The sequence below is a fragment of the Dasypus novemcinctus genome, chromosome 24 (genome assembly GCF_030445035.2).
Source record: "Dasypus novemcinctus isolate mDasNov1 chromosome 24, mDasNov1.1.hap2, whole genome shotgun sequence".
In the NCBI taxonomy this organism is placed as follows: domain Eukaryota; kingdom Metazoa; phylum Chordata; class Mammalia; order Cingulata; family Dasypodidae; genus Dasypus; species Dasypus novemcinctus.
In genome coordinates this window covers 36,931,659-36,944,390 of record NC_080696.1, presented here as the reverse complement: position 1 = coordinate 36,944,390, position 12,732 = coordinate 36,931,659, and the positions used below count along the sequence as shown (strand labels likewise).

The 12,732-nt window shown below is 49.2% G+C and overlaps 1 protein-coding gene across 11 annotated transcripts in view; it reads right to left on the bottom strand.

Moving 5' to 3' along the window:
* The window catches only part of LOC105745314 (uncharacterized), a 79,785-nt gene that overhangs the window by 21,064 nt on the left and 45,989 nt on the right, over window positions 1–12,732 (bottom strand). The window lies entirely within an intron of this gene.

Here is a 12,732-nt window from a genome sequence, read left to right as displayed (position 1 = left end):
CGGCCTGAAGCAAAGCATCTCCAGCAAAGGGGCTCCTGGCAGAGGGAACAGAGAGTGCAAAGGCCCTGGGGCGGGAGCGGCTGGGCGGCCAGTGGGGCTGGGGCAGAGCCAGCCTCCCAACAAGCTGCTGCAGAAGAGGAGCTGCAGGCTCAGCGAGGGGAAGCCACCTGCCCGAAGACCCCCCGACAGGGAACGGCAGCGCAGGGAGCACGTCAGGCCGCGTGAAGCTTGTCCAGGCTGCCGGGAGCCCCGTGTGCGACCAGGCCGCAGGACGCTGGGTGGCTCCCGGAGAGCCTGTGTCACCCGCCCTGTCACACCATGGATGTGGTATTGCACAACGAGAGCCCGGCAGGGAGCCAGCGCCGGCCTCAGCCCTGCCCTCACCCTGGCCTCCCGGGTCCTCCTGGGTCTGGGGGTCACTGGGGGCGGGGGCAGGAATCCGGAGCCTTCCTTGGCCTAGGCGTGAGTGACCGCACGCGGCCGCGTCTGACCCCTGTCCCCGGGCGACCTTTTGAACCTAGGCCTAGAAGCAGTTGTGCAACCTCAGTTTCCCCACTTCGGTGGGCTCCAGCAAGCAGGTAAGGATTCTTGGGTCCTGAGAGCAGGGAGGGCTGCTGACTCCTAGCCCAGGGCTCTTCCTCCTTGGCTGCTTTTCACCCACCCCCTGCTCCACCCGTCCCCACAGCCACCTCCCGCACCTCCCCCAGCCACGGGGTTTCTGGCCCTTCCCGCCCCCAGGCCTTGGCCCAGTTTCCTGCTCTGGGCAACGCCCTCCCTGCACCATCTCTTCCAACCCTTGAAGGAAAACTGAGGCAGGATGCGGGGCATAGAGGGGGGCACTCCAGGGGGAGGGGAAGTCAGAGAAGGCCGCTCCGAGGGGACCACCTGGCGACAGATGGTAGATGGTCCAGGCAGAGCTGCTGGCACCTGCAGAGGCCCTGAGGGTGACACACCTGTGCCTCGAGGGAGGGTGCTGTGAGGGGGACAGCGGGAGGAGCCGAGGGCCAGGGAGCTGGGGGGCGGGCTGGGGGAGAGGGGGGAGGAGCCACCAGGTCCCTGTGGGTTAGGGGAGGGCCCCCCTGCAGGGACAATGTCAACCTGGGGACCCTGCTCTGGTGGCGGTCCAGCTGGCAGGGCCAGGCCATCGGGGTGAAGGTGCCTCTGCTCTCAGCAGCCCTGGGGCTGCCCTGACCACTAGGCCAGAGGCCTGGAACCAGAGCCAGAGGTTCTGGAGCCCCCGGATGCCTCCTCCTCCAGGGAGCCAGAAGGATTGTCTCTTGGCGATTCTGGGACCCCTGAGAAAGAACTGGGGGCACGCCCGCAGCTCCCCAAGGCCAGCGGGAAAGGAGACTGGGAGGAGAGCTGGGAGGGAAATTTGGGTGTCAAAACCAGGAAGAGGCCTCAAGCAGCCGGGCTCCTCCAGACTTCAGGCATGGCCAGGAGAGACGGAGACTTGGGGGCAGGCTCGGAGCCACCCCCCACCCACTCCAGCCCACCCCAGCCTGCTCACATGGACTTTAGGAAGCCACCCCGAGCCCAGAGGCCTCTCCCGCTGCTGCCTCCTGCTCAGCCCCGTCCACGCCCCCCTCCACGCTGGAAGGCCGGAGGGCAGCCCTTGGTGAAACATCTTCCTCACAACTTAGACAGAGTCGGAAAGAAAGGCCCACAGCAGGGGTGTGGCCTTTCACTGTTTGTTCAGCAGCTACTTAGTGAGCACCTATTAAGTGCTGGACCCCACTTCCAATGTCACCAGCAAGGGAGGGGTGGAATTCAAATTCAGTACCTCCCTGGCCCTCCCATAGGAGTCTTCCCACCCTGGGGTTCAATTGCTCACTCGGCTCTCTGTGCAGGAGGAGGGCGGAGTGTACATGAGGGGGTGGGGGGGGATGGGGGGGTGGGGGGTGGGGGGGGTGCGCCTATATGGAGCCCCACCTTGTGACAGTCCCCGGGCTAAGACCTCACATCCTAATCCATAAAAACCGGGGCTGACGCCTCCTTCCTCCCAGGGAGGAAACCATTTCAGTCCCAGCAACTCACCTCTGCCCCTGCAGCACGGAAGCAGCCCTAGACGGTGCCTAAACCAAGGCGCATGCAAGATGCCAATGAAACATTATTTGCTGGGGAATCGGACTTGGCACAATGGATAGAGCGTCCGCCTACCACATGGGAGGTCCACAGTTCAAACCCCGGACCACTTGACCAGTGTGGAGCTGGCCCATGCGCAGTGCTGATGCGCGCAAGGAGTGCCCTGCCATGCACGGGTGTCCCCACATAGGGGAGCCCCACGCGCAAGGAGTGCGCCCCCTAAGGAGAGACGCCCAGCGAGAAAGAAAGTGCAGCCTGCCCAGGAATGGCACCGCCCACACCGAGAGCTGACACAAGATGATGCAACAAAAAGAGACACAGATTCCCGGTGCTGCTGATAAGAATAGAAGTGGTCACAGAAGAACACACAGCGAATGCACACAGAGAGCAGACATCTGGGGGGAAGGGGGGTGGAGAAGGGGCAAGAAATAAATGAAAAATAAATAAAGCTTAAACAAAACCAAACAACTTTTGCAAAAGCAGAAAAGCAAGCGGCGGGCTAGATTTGGCCCATGGGCTGTGGTTTGCTGATCCCCAGATTAGTGAATGCAAAGCAGCATACCTGGCAAACAGCAGGTGCTCAATAATGGTTGATGAATGAGCAAATGAAATGATTCCAATGGCGGGATTCTGAGTCCCAGTCTCACTTCCTCCCCCTGCTACAATTAGTTCCTTATGGGGCACTTCCTGTGGCCGTCAGGGCTTCGCGCAGGCACTGGCCTCGTGCCATTCCCCTCTCAAATCCTACTCATAAAACGGTCTCATTTTACAGGACCTGAGGCCAAGGGCCCAAAGCCACGGGGCTGGGGGGCGGCAAAGCTCGGATTCGAACCCGGGGCTTCCGAGAGCAGGCCTGGGGTTCTCCCAACTGCCCGGGGGCCCTGACCCACACTGGGCCAGCTGCAGGTCCCACTCCAGACCTCAGCTCAAGCCCAGAGGTCCCACACCCCAGCCCGGACCCCAAGTCAGGGAAATGGTCAGACAGACAAGAAGATGAGAAAGAGAGACAGAGGGACACAGGGGGACAGACGAGGCAGAGAGCAGCAGAGCGAGATGGGAGCAGAGGCGGTGGCCTCTCCAGTCCCTCCCTCGCTCCCTCCAGCCCCGGGCTGGTCACCACCACTTCTCCGGGGGTCAGGATTGGCCCAGTTAGAATCCTGGCTCGGGGACACCAGCTGTGTGACGTCAGACTCTCCCTCTCTGGGACTCAGTGTCCCCATCTGGGACCGGGGGTGCTGGGGAGACCAGCTGAGACGAGGCAGGGCCTGGCCCAAGGAGCCCTGGAGAACCTTGAGAGCCTCCTCCCTGGGCGAGGGGAAACTGAGGCCCGTGAAAGCCAGGACCCAATCCAGACTCCAGGGTGGTTCCGTGGGCGGGGTATAAGCTCAGGCCTATGCTATTCCGTCTTTTTTTTTTTAGGTACCGGGGGTGGGGTTGAACCCAGGACCCTGTATGTGGGAAGCCAGTGCTCAACCACTGAGCCACCTCAGTTCCCCTGAGGTGACTTTTTCGTTTGCTTGTCTGTTATTTTGTTTTTAGGAGGCGCCGGGAACCAAACCCAGATCTCAGGTAGGGGACAGTCAGGCACAGAGCGGGGCTGGGCCAGGGGCCTCGGCACCAGCAGGGGAAGGCGCCGGGAATCTGGCCCTCGGGTTCCCTGGCTGCCCCAGCTCCAGCTCCCGCCACCACAAAGCCTCAGACAGAGTGACAGCCACGCCCAGCTCAGCCCCTGCCCCTCGCCGCCTGCCAGGAACATGCAGTCCTCAGGACTAGGAGGCTGAAAATAGAAGGTGGGGCCTGAGTGGGAGCCGGAATGCCCCAGCAGGCGGGCAGCCCGTGAGGCCAGAGAACTGCCCGGCCAGGGGGCTGCCAGCCCGGGAGAGGCGCCGGGATCCCGTGGTCAGGGCCTGGCTCCCATCCTTGTCATCCTCTCCGTTTTCAGGGTGCCAGCTCCAGGAGCCGATGGCCCTACACGCCTCTTCTGACTCCATCTCAGGCCCGCTGTAGGGCCTTGGGCTGTCATACACCCCATGGGGCCTCAGTGTCCTTATCTGCCAACAACTCAGAACTGTTCATGTGGTCACTCAACAGACATTCCTGGAGAGCCTACTATGTGCCAGGTGCTGTGCTGGGCATGGGACACACAACAGAACAAAACAGACCAAAAACCCCTGTCCCTGTGGACAAAGAAGCAAAACTATGAAGCATCAGACAGCAAAGAACACTATAGGGGGAAGTAAAGCAGGGCAGGGGGTGTGGAATATGGGGGCATGTCATTTCAAACAGGTGGGGTCAGGAAAGGCTTCACACTGGGGTGACCCTTGAGAAGACATCTGAAGGACGTGCGGGAAGGGGCTTTGCAGACATCTGCGGGGAGGTGGGGGTGGGAGGGGGAATATTCCAGGCAGAGGGAACGGCTAGTGCAAAGGCCCCGAGGCAGCATGGGCTCGTGCTGTTTCAGGAACACGGAAGAGACCAGTGCGGCTGGAAGAGTGAGTGAGGAGGAAGGGGCGAAAGAGGTCAGGGGCCAGACAGTAAGGGCCTTGAGGGTCAAGGGAGGTCTTTAGGGTTTATTCTCAGAGCGATGGGGGTCCTTGAGAACAGGGGCTCTTAACCTTTTTTGTTTCACGGTCCCCTTCGCCAGCACGTGAAAACCACAGACCCCCTTCTAAGTCCACACTATACTGTGCATTATTTTAAAAATATATCACAGGGAAGCGGACTTGGCCCAGTGGTTAGGGTGTCCGCCTACCACATGGGAGGTCAGCGGTTCAAACCCCAGGCCTCCTCGACCCATGTGGAGCTGGCCCATGCGCAGTGCTGATGCGCGCAAGGAGTGCCCTGCCACGCAGGGGTGCCCCTGTGTAGGGGAGCCCCACGCGCAAGGAGTGCGCCCCGTAAGGAGAGCCGCCCAGCAGAAAAGAAAGTGCAGCCTGCCCAGGAATGGCACCGCACACACGGAGAGCTGACGCAGCAAGATGACGCAACAAAAAGAAACACACATTCCCGTGCAGCTGACAACAACAGAAGAGGACAAAGAGGAAGACACAGCAAACAGACACAGAGAACAGACAACTGGGGTGGGGGGAGAAGGGGAGAGAAATAATAAATAAATTTTTAAAAAAACAAAACAAAACACAGATTCCCAGGCCTACTGATAAGGATAGAAGCAGTCACAGAAGAACACGCAGCAAATGGACACAGAGAGCAGACAACTGGGTGGGGGCGCTGGGGAGAGAAATAAATAAAAAATAAATCTTAAAAAAAACACAATATTTATCACACCGCACTAGCATGTCCCCACAAGAATAACGTGCTTTTTTTGAAATTTCAGCTCAAGCTCAGGGACCCCCTGAAATCCTTCCGTGAACCCCGGGTTAGGAACCCCTGGTTTGGAAGGTCCCGCAGGGGAGTGGCATGGGCTGACCCAGAGCTTTAAAGGGTCCCTCTGGCTGAATGAAGAGAGGGGGTCTCCGGAGGACGGGAGTGCAGGCAGGGAGACCAGGGAGGGGGCTTCTGGAATATTCCGCAGCGCCACAGGTGGTGGCCGCCAAGGCGGGGCAGGCTCGGCCTCAGGTCCACCTGGGGCAGTGGCCGGCAGGGCCCCGACGGGCCCGCGGGGAGGAGCGGAGGGTTGGGGGGGAGAGGGCCCCTCCCGCCGTCCAGCCTCAGCGGACCAAGCAGGAAGCTGGTGGTGAGGCGCCCGGCCTGGGAGTGAGCAGCGTCCAGCCCGAGGCCGCGGACCCCCGCCCCCACGCCGCCCTGCGCAGGCCTGCGGCAGCCCCGGGGCTAAAGAAACACGCCTGGAATGTCAGCCACCAGACCCGGGCCAACATGATTTGTATGTTGTTATAATTAATAGACAAACACACACATGGGGAAAAGAAGGAAAGACAGAGGCAACAGAATTTTAAGAATTGGAAATAAGACTGATTACTAGCAGGCAAATCTGAGAAAGCTCAATTACAAGCCAGCAGTGGGGAAAGCTGAGAACCAACCCAACTTTCACCACAACATCCTTCCAAAGTTTAGGAACTGACAGCGCCAGGTACCTCTGGAAGGGCACCTGAGGGCACTGGGGTGGAGCTGCGTGAGACGAGCTGAATCTCTAGGCTCCTCCACCCCCAATCCGTGGTGCTGAGAGACTGCACCTCACACTTCTGCAGAAACCTAGAGGTTTATTCCCCGGAATACAGCAGCAGAAGCAGAGAGAGATGAAGAGTTTTCTTGTTATTATTTTTGAAATAATGAAAACGCTCTAATAATGACTGGAGTGATGAATATACAGCCAAGTGATTATACCAAATACCACTGATTGTATACTTTGGATGAATTGTATGCTTTATTAAAATGTATCAATAAAATGGAAAAAAAGGTGTCTGGAATGGAGGTACATGGCCCAATGGAAAATGTGATTGCTAGATGACAAACAGGGGGTTTCAGTGATCGTGGACAAGCTAAACGCTAAGATGCCGAGCCTTTTTTCTCCATTAGATACTGGCAGCCAGACCTCCCCACTCCAGGCAGGAGGCAGAGTGCTCTCTAAGCAATTTGACCAGGACAAGAGGAAAGATCAAGAGATACTAGCACCAGGGTGTACAACTCACAGCCCACCTAGAGCCCCTTTACAGTGCTGACAAGCCCCTGACACCTATTCAGAGCTCCCAATCTGCTGTCAGTCCCTATTTTTCATCATGCACAGACAACGAATGATTTAAAGATCTCATAGGAAAGCTTCTATTAATAACATAAAGATGAAAACGTTCATACCCATTAGAATAGTTGCAAAAACCAAAACAAAACAAAAAATAAGCGCTGGAGAGAAACACTCATTCATTGCTGGTGGCAAGATAAAATGGTGCAGCCGCAGTGGAAGACAGCTTGGTTGTTCCTCAGAAAGCTAAGCAGAGAACTACCATATGACCCAGCAATCCCACTACTAGGGATATACCCAAAAGAACTGAAAGCAGGGACTGAAATAGATATCCGCACACCAATGTTCACAGTGGCATTACTCACAATTGACAAAAGATGGAAGTAACCCAAGAGTCCATCAACCAATGAATGGATAAATAAAATGTGGTATATATGTACAACGGAATATTATTCAGCTATAAAAAGGAATGAAGTCCTGATAAATGCGACACGAACTTTGAAGACTTCCTGTTAAGTGAATTAAGCCAGACATAAAAGGACAAGTATTGTATAATCTCACTAATTTGAAACAATTAGGAAAAGCAAACTCAAAGAGTCAGAACCTAGAATACAGGTTACCAGGGGAAGGGGTGGGGATAGGGAAAGGGAAATTAAAGCTTCAAATGTACAGGCTCCTATTTGGAATGATGGAAATGTTTTCTGGTAATGAAAGGTGGGTGACGGCAGCACAACAGTGTTAATGCAATTGAGAGTATTGAAATATGTATCTGAATATGATTAAAAGGGGAAGTGTTGAATTATATATATGGTAACAATAAATTTTTTTTTAAAGTCCAAGGAACTATTCTACACAGTGAACCCGAAGTTAAACTATGGATTTTAATTAATAGTACAATTACAGAAATGTGTCATCATCAATTATAACAAATATTCAAAGCATATTTCCTGAGTTGTAATTAAGGAAGTGCCATCTTGTAAACAATCCCTATCCTTAATGCCTTTTGTTTGTACAAGAAACAGAAGCCAGCAGTGAAGCTATAGTAGCCCAAGGAGAGCACAGCTTTGGAAGCAACTGCCATCATCCCTATCACCTCTATTTTTTTTCTTTCTTTAAATTAGAGAAGTTGGGGAAGCAGATGTAGCTCAGATGACTGCGCTCCTGCCTACCACACGGGAGGTCTGGGTTTGGTTCCCGATGCCTCCTAAAGAAGACAGGCTGGTGCAGCAGGCTGGCGCAGCAAGATGACGCAGTGAAGTGACACAACCAAGAGATACAGGGAGGAAGCACACTGAGAGAGGCAGCGAAGCAGGGAGTGAAGATGACACAGGTGACTGGGTACCTCCCCACCACATGGGAGGTCGTGAGTTTGGTTCCTGTTGCTTCCTAAAAAAAGACCAGCACACAACAAACAGACACAGCACATGTAAACAGTGAGAGGGTGGGGAGAAATAAATAAAATATTTTTTAAAAATTAGAGAAGTTGTAGGTTTACAGAAATGTCATGCATGAAATACCCTGTATACCACTCTATTAACACCTTGCATTAGTGTGGTATATCTGTTATAATTCATGAAAGAAAATTTTTGTAATTGTACTATTAACTACACTCCATCTAAACAATATACCCTTAAAAAGTCAATGGGCCAAAGAAGAAATCACAAGGGAAATTAGGAAATATCTTGAGATGAATGAAAAAGAAAACATACAAAGAGTAGGGTGAGCAACTGCTTCAGATGTACAAGGTCCCAGGTTCAATCCATGGTACCTCCGAGAGAAAGAAAGAAAAGAAAGAAAAAAAGGGAGAGAGGGAGGGAGGAGGGAGGGAGGAGGTAGGGAGGGAAGGAGGAGGTAGGGAGGGAGGGAGGAAGAAGGGAGGGAGGGAGGAAGGAGGGAGGGAAGAAGGGAGGGAGGAAGGAGGGAGGGAGGAAGGGAAAACACACATACCACAAGTTTTGGGATGCAGCAAAGGCAGTGCTTAGAGGGAGATTTATAGCTCTAAATGCTTACAAAAGAAGAAAGATCTCAAATCAGGACCTAAACTCACACCTGGAAAAATTAGAAAAAGGAGAGTTAACTAAACCTAAAGTGAGCAGAAGGAAGGAAATAACAAAGATTACAGCAGCAATAAATGAAATAGAGAATAAAAAACAAGAGAAAATCAATGAAACCAAAAATTGGTTCTTTGAACAGATCAATAAAAGTAACAAACCTTTAGGCAGAATGACAAAAGTATGAAAGAGAGAGAATGCAATCACTAAAATCAGAAATATAATGGGGCACATTACTACACATTACATTATATCACAGAAATAAAAAGAATTTTAAGAGAATATTATAGGGAAGTAGATGTGATTCAAGTGATAGAGCTTCCACCTACCATACGGGAGGACCTGGGTTCAATTCCTGGGGCCTCCTGGCAAAAAAGAAGAGAAAGCATGCCCATGGGCCAAGCCAGTACCCACACGAGTGCCACGTGGTGAGTCAGTGCCGCATGAGTAGCCGTGTGGTGAGCCAGTGCCATGCGCAAGTGAGTCACGCACCAAGATGAAGACGCATCAAAAGAGAGACAAGGGGAGAGTCAAGGTGGAGCACAGCAGATACCAGGACCTGAGGTGGAACAGCGGACAGGGAACCTCTCTCCATATCAGAAATCTCCAGGATCAAATCCTGGTGAATCCTAGAGGACAGAAAATGAGAAGAGAAGACAACACAGATAGCAAAAACAGCAGGGTGGGAGGAGGGGAATAGGGAAAATAAATCATTAAATACATCTTTAAAAAAAAAAAAAGTATATTATAAACAACTGTACCCAAACAAATTACATGACATAGATGAAATGGACACATTCCTAAAAACATGTAGACTACCTATGCTAAGTCAAGAAGAAACAGAAGAGCTCAACAGACCAATAACGAAAAAAGAGATTGATACAGTAATCAAAAACCTTTTCAACAAAGAAAAGTCCAGGACCAGAGAGCTTTACTGGTGAATTTTACCAAATAGTTCAAGGAATTAACACCAATCCTGCTCAATCGCTTCCAAAAAACTGAAGAAGAGGGAACACTAACTCATTCCATGAGGCCAACACCACCCTCATACCAAAGAGCCAGAAAGAGGTACCACAAGAAAAGAAAATCACAGACAATATCCCTAATGAATATGGATGCAAAAATCTTCAACAAATACTAGCAAGCCGAATCCAACTGCACATTAAAGGATTATATACCATGAGCAAATGGGATTTATCCTGGAATATAAGGGTGGTTCAATGTAGGAAAATCAATTAATGTAATAGACATTAACAGGATGAAGGGACAAAAAACATGATCATCTCAACTGATGCAGAAAAAAACATGGAACAAAATCCACCATCTCTTCTTGATAAAAACACTTGAAAGGTCATATATGAAAATCCCACAGCTAACATCATACTAACTGGTGAAAGACTGAACACTTTCCCTCAAGATCAGGAACAAGACCCAGAGTACCCACCGTAACATTCAACATTGTACTGGAAATTCTTGCCAGACCAATTAGGCAAGAAAAAGAAATAAAAGGCATCCAAATTGGAAGGGAAGAACTGAACTTTCCCTATCTGTAGATGGCATGGTTTGATATATAGAAAACCCTCCAAAATTCACAACAAAATTACCAGAGCTAATAAATGAATTTGGCAAAGTGATGGGGTACAAGATGCAACATACAACAATATGCAAATATCAGTAGTGTTTCTATACACTAGTAATGAAGAATCTGAAGAGGAAATCAAGAAAAAAATTTCAATTTACAATAGCAACTAAAAGAATGAAATATTTATGAATAAATCTAACTAAGGATGTAAAGGACCTGTACACAGAAAATGATAAAACATTGCTATAAGAAACCAAAGAAGACCTAAGTAAATGAAAGGAGATTCTGTGTTCATGGGTTGGAAGACAAAATATTAAAATGTCATTTCTATCCAAAGTGATTTACAGATTCAAAAGAACCCCAACAAAAATTCCAACAGCCTTTTTTTTTTTTTTTTGCAGAAATGGAAAAGCTACTCATCAAATTTATAGGAAGGGTAAGGGACCCTAAATAACCAAAAGAAGAACAAAGTTGGAGGACTCATGCTCTCAATTTCAAAACTTATTACAAAGCTACAGTAATCCAAAGGGCACAAGTATAGACCAATGGAATCAAATTGAGACTTCAAAAATAAACCCTTACATCTATGGCCAATTGATTTATTATTTTTATTTTTATTTTGACAAGGGTGCCAACTCCACTCAATGTAGGGGAAAACACTCTCTTCAGCAAATGATGCTGTGAAGACTGGATGTCCATATGCAAAAGAATGAAGGCAGACCCCTACACCTCACAGCACATACCAAAATTAACTCAAAATGGATCAAACATCTAAATATAAGAAAAAGAAAACTATAAAACTTGTAGAAGTTGAGAATGGGGAAGCATCTTCAGGACTTTGTGGCAATGGCTTGCTAGACTTTATACCAAAAGCACAAGCAACAGAAGAAAAAATAGATAAAAGGGACTTCAAAATCAAAGTACAAAGACAACATACAGAATAGGAGAAAATAATGTAAATTACATATCTAATAAGGGAGTAATATCCAGAATATATAAAGAAACCCTACAGCTCAAAAATGCACCAAAACAACCCAGTTAAAAAATGGGCAAAATACCTAAATAGAAATTTCTCTGAAGAAGACATATGAATGGCCAATAAGCACATGAAAAGATGGTCATCATTATTAGCCATTAGGGAAATGCAAATCAAAACCTCGAGATATCATTTCACACATACTAGAATAGGTGATATTTTAAAAAAAGAAGAAAATAGCAAGCATTGGAGAGGCTCCGGAGAAATAGAAATACTTGCTCACTGTTGGGAATACTGTATAATGATGCCACTGCTGTGGAAAATAGACGGCCGATTCCTGTGAAAGTTAAAAATAGAATACCACGTGGCTGGTGCTGGGGGCTGAATCATGTCCTCTACAAAAGGAATGCTCAGGTTCCAACATCTGGCTCTGTGGGCATGAACCCTTTTGTAAACAGGATCTTTGGAGATGTTATTATTTAAGGTATGTCCAAACTGAATGAGAGTGGGCCTTACTCCAATATAGCTGAAGTTCTTTTAAGCAAAAGGAAATTGGACACACAGAGAAAGCCACAGAACCTAGCAGAGAAAAGAAAAGACATTGCCATGTGACCAAAAAGCCAGAAACCAGGCTAGGCAGAAGATACTGAAACAGGAAGGAAGCAAGCCTTCTAGCCTCTGAAACCATGAGCCAATAATTAAAAAAAAAAAAAAAAAAGGATTTTAAAAATTTATTCCTCCCCCTCCCCATTGTTTGTACTTGCTGTCTGGTCTCTGTGTGTTTTTTTGTTGTTGCGTGCTCATCTTCTTTTTTAGGCAGCACCAGGAACTGAACCTGGGACCTCCCATGCGCGAGGAAGGCACCTCCACTCCGTTTGCTTGAACCACCTCCACTCCGTTTGCTGTGTCTCTCATTGTATTTCCTTGTTGTGTCTCTTCATTGTATCATCTCATTGTATCATCTTTCCCCCATACAGATATCACATTATTTCAGCATCACTTATTGAAAAGACTCCATTATTCATTGAATTACCTCGACATCCTATAAAATATTAACTGACTATATGTGTATGGGGAAAGGTGGGTTCCTGGGCATTATATTCCATTTTACTAATCTTTATGCCTATCCTAATGCCAATACCATACTGTCTTGATTTCTGTAGCTTTTATACTAAGTTTTGAAAACAGGGAACATACTCTACCAACTCTTTTTTTTTCCTCCCAAATAGTATTAGCTATTCTAGGGTTCTTTGCATATCTATATACATTTCAGAATCAGCATGTTAGCTGCTACCCAAAAAGAAAAAAAAAAAAGCCTGCTGAGATTGTGACTGGGATTGCACTACAGACCATTTTGAGATGAAATGATAATGGTGACTTTCAA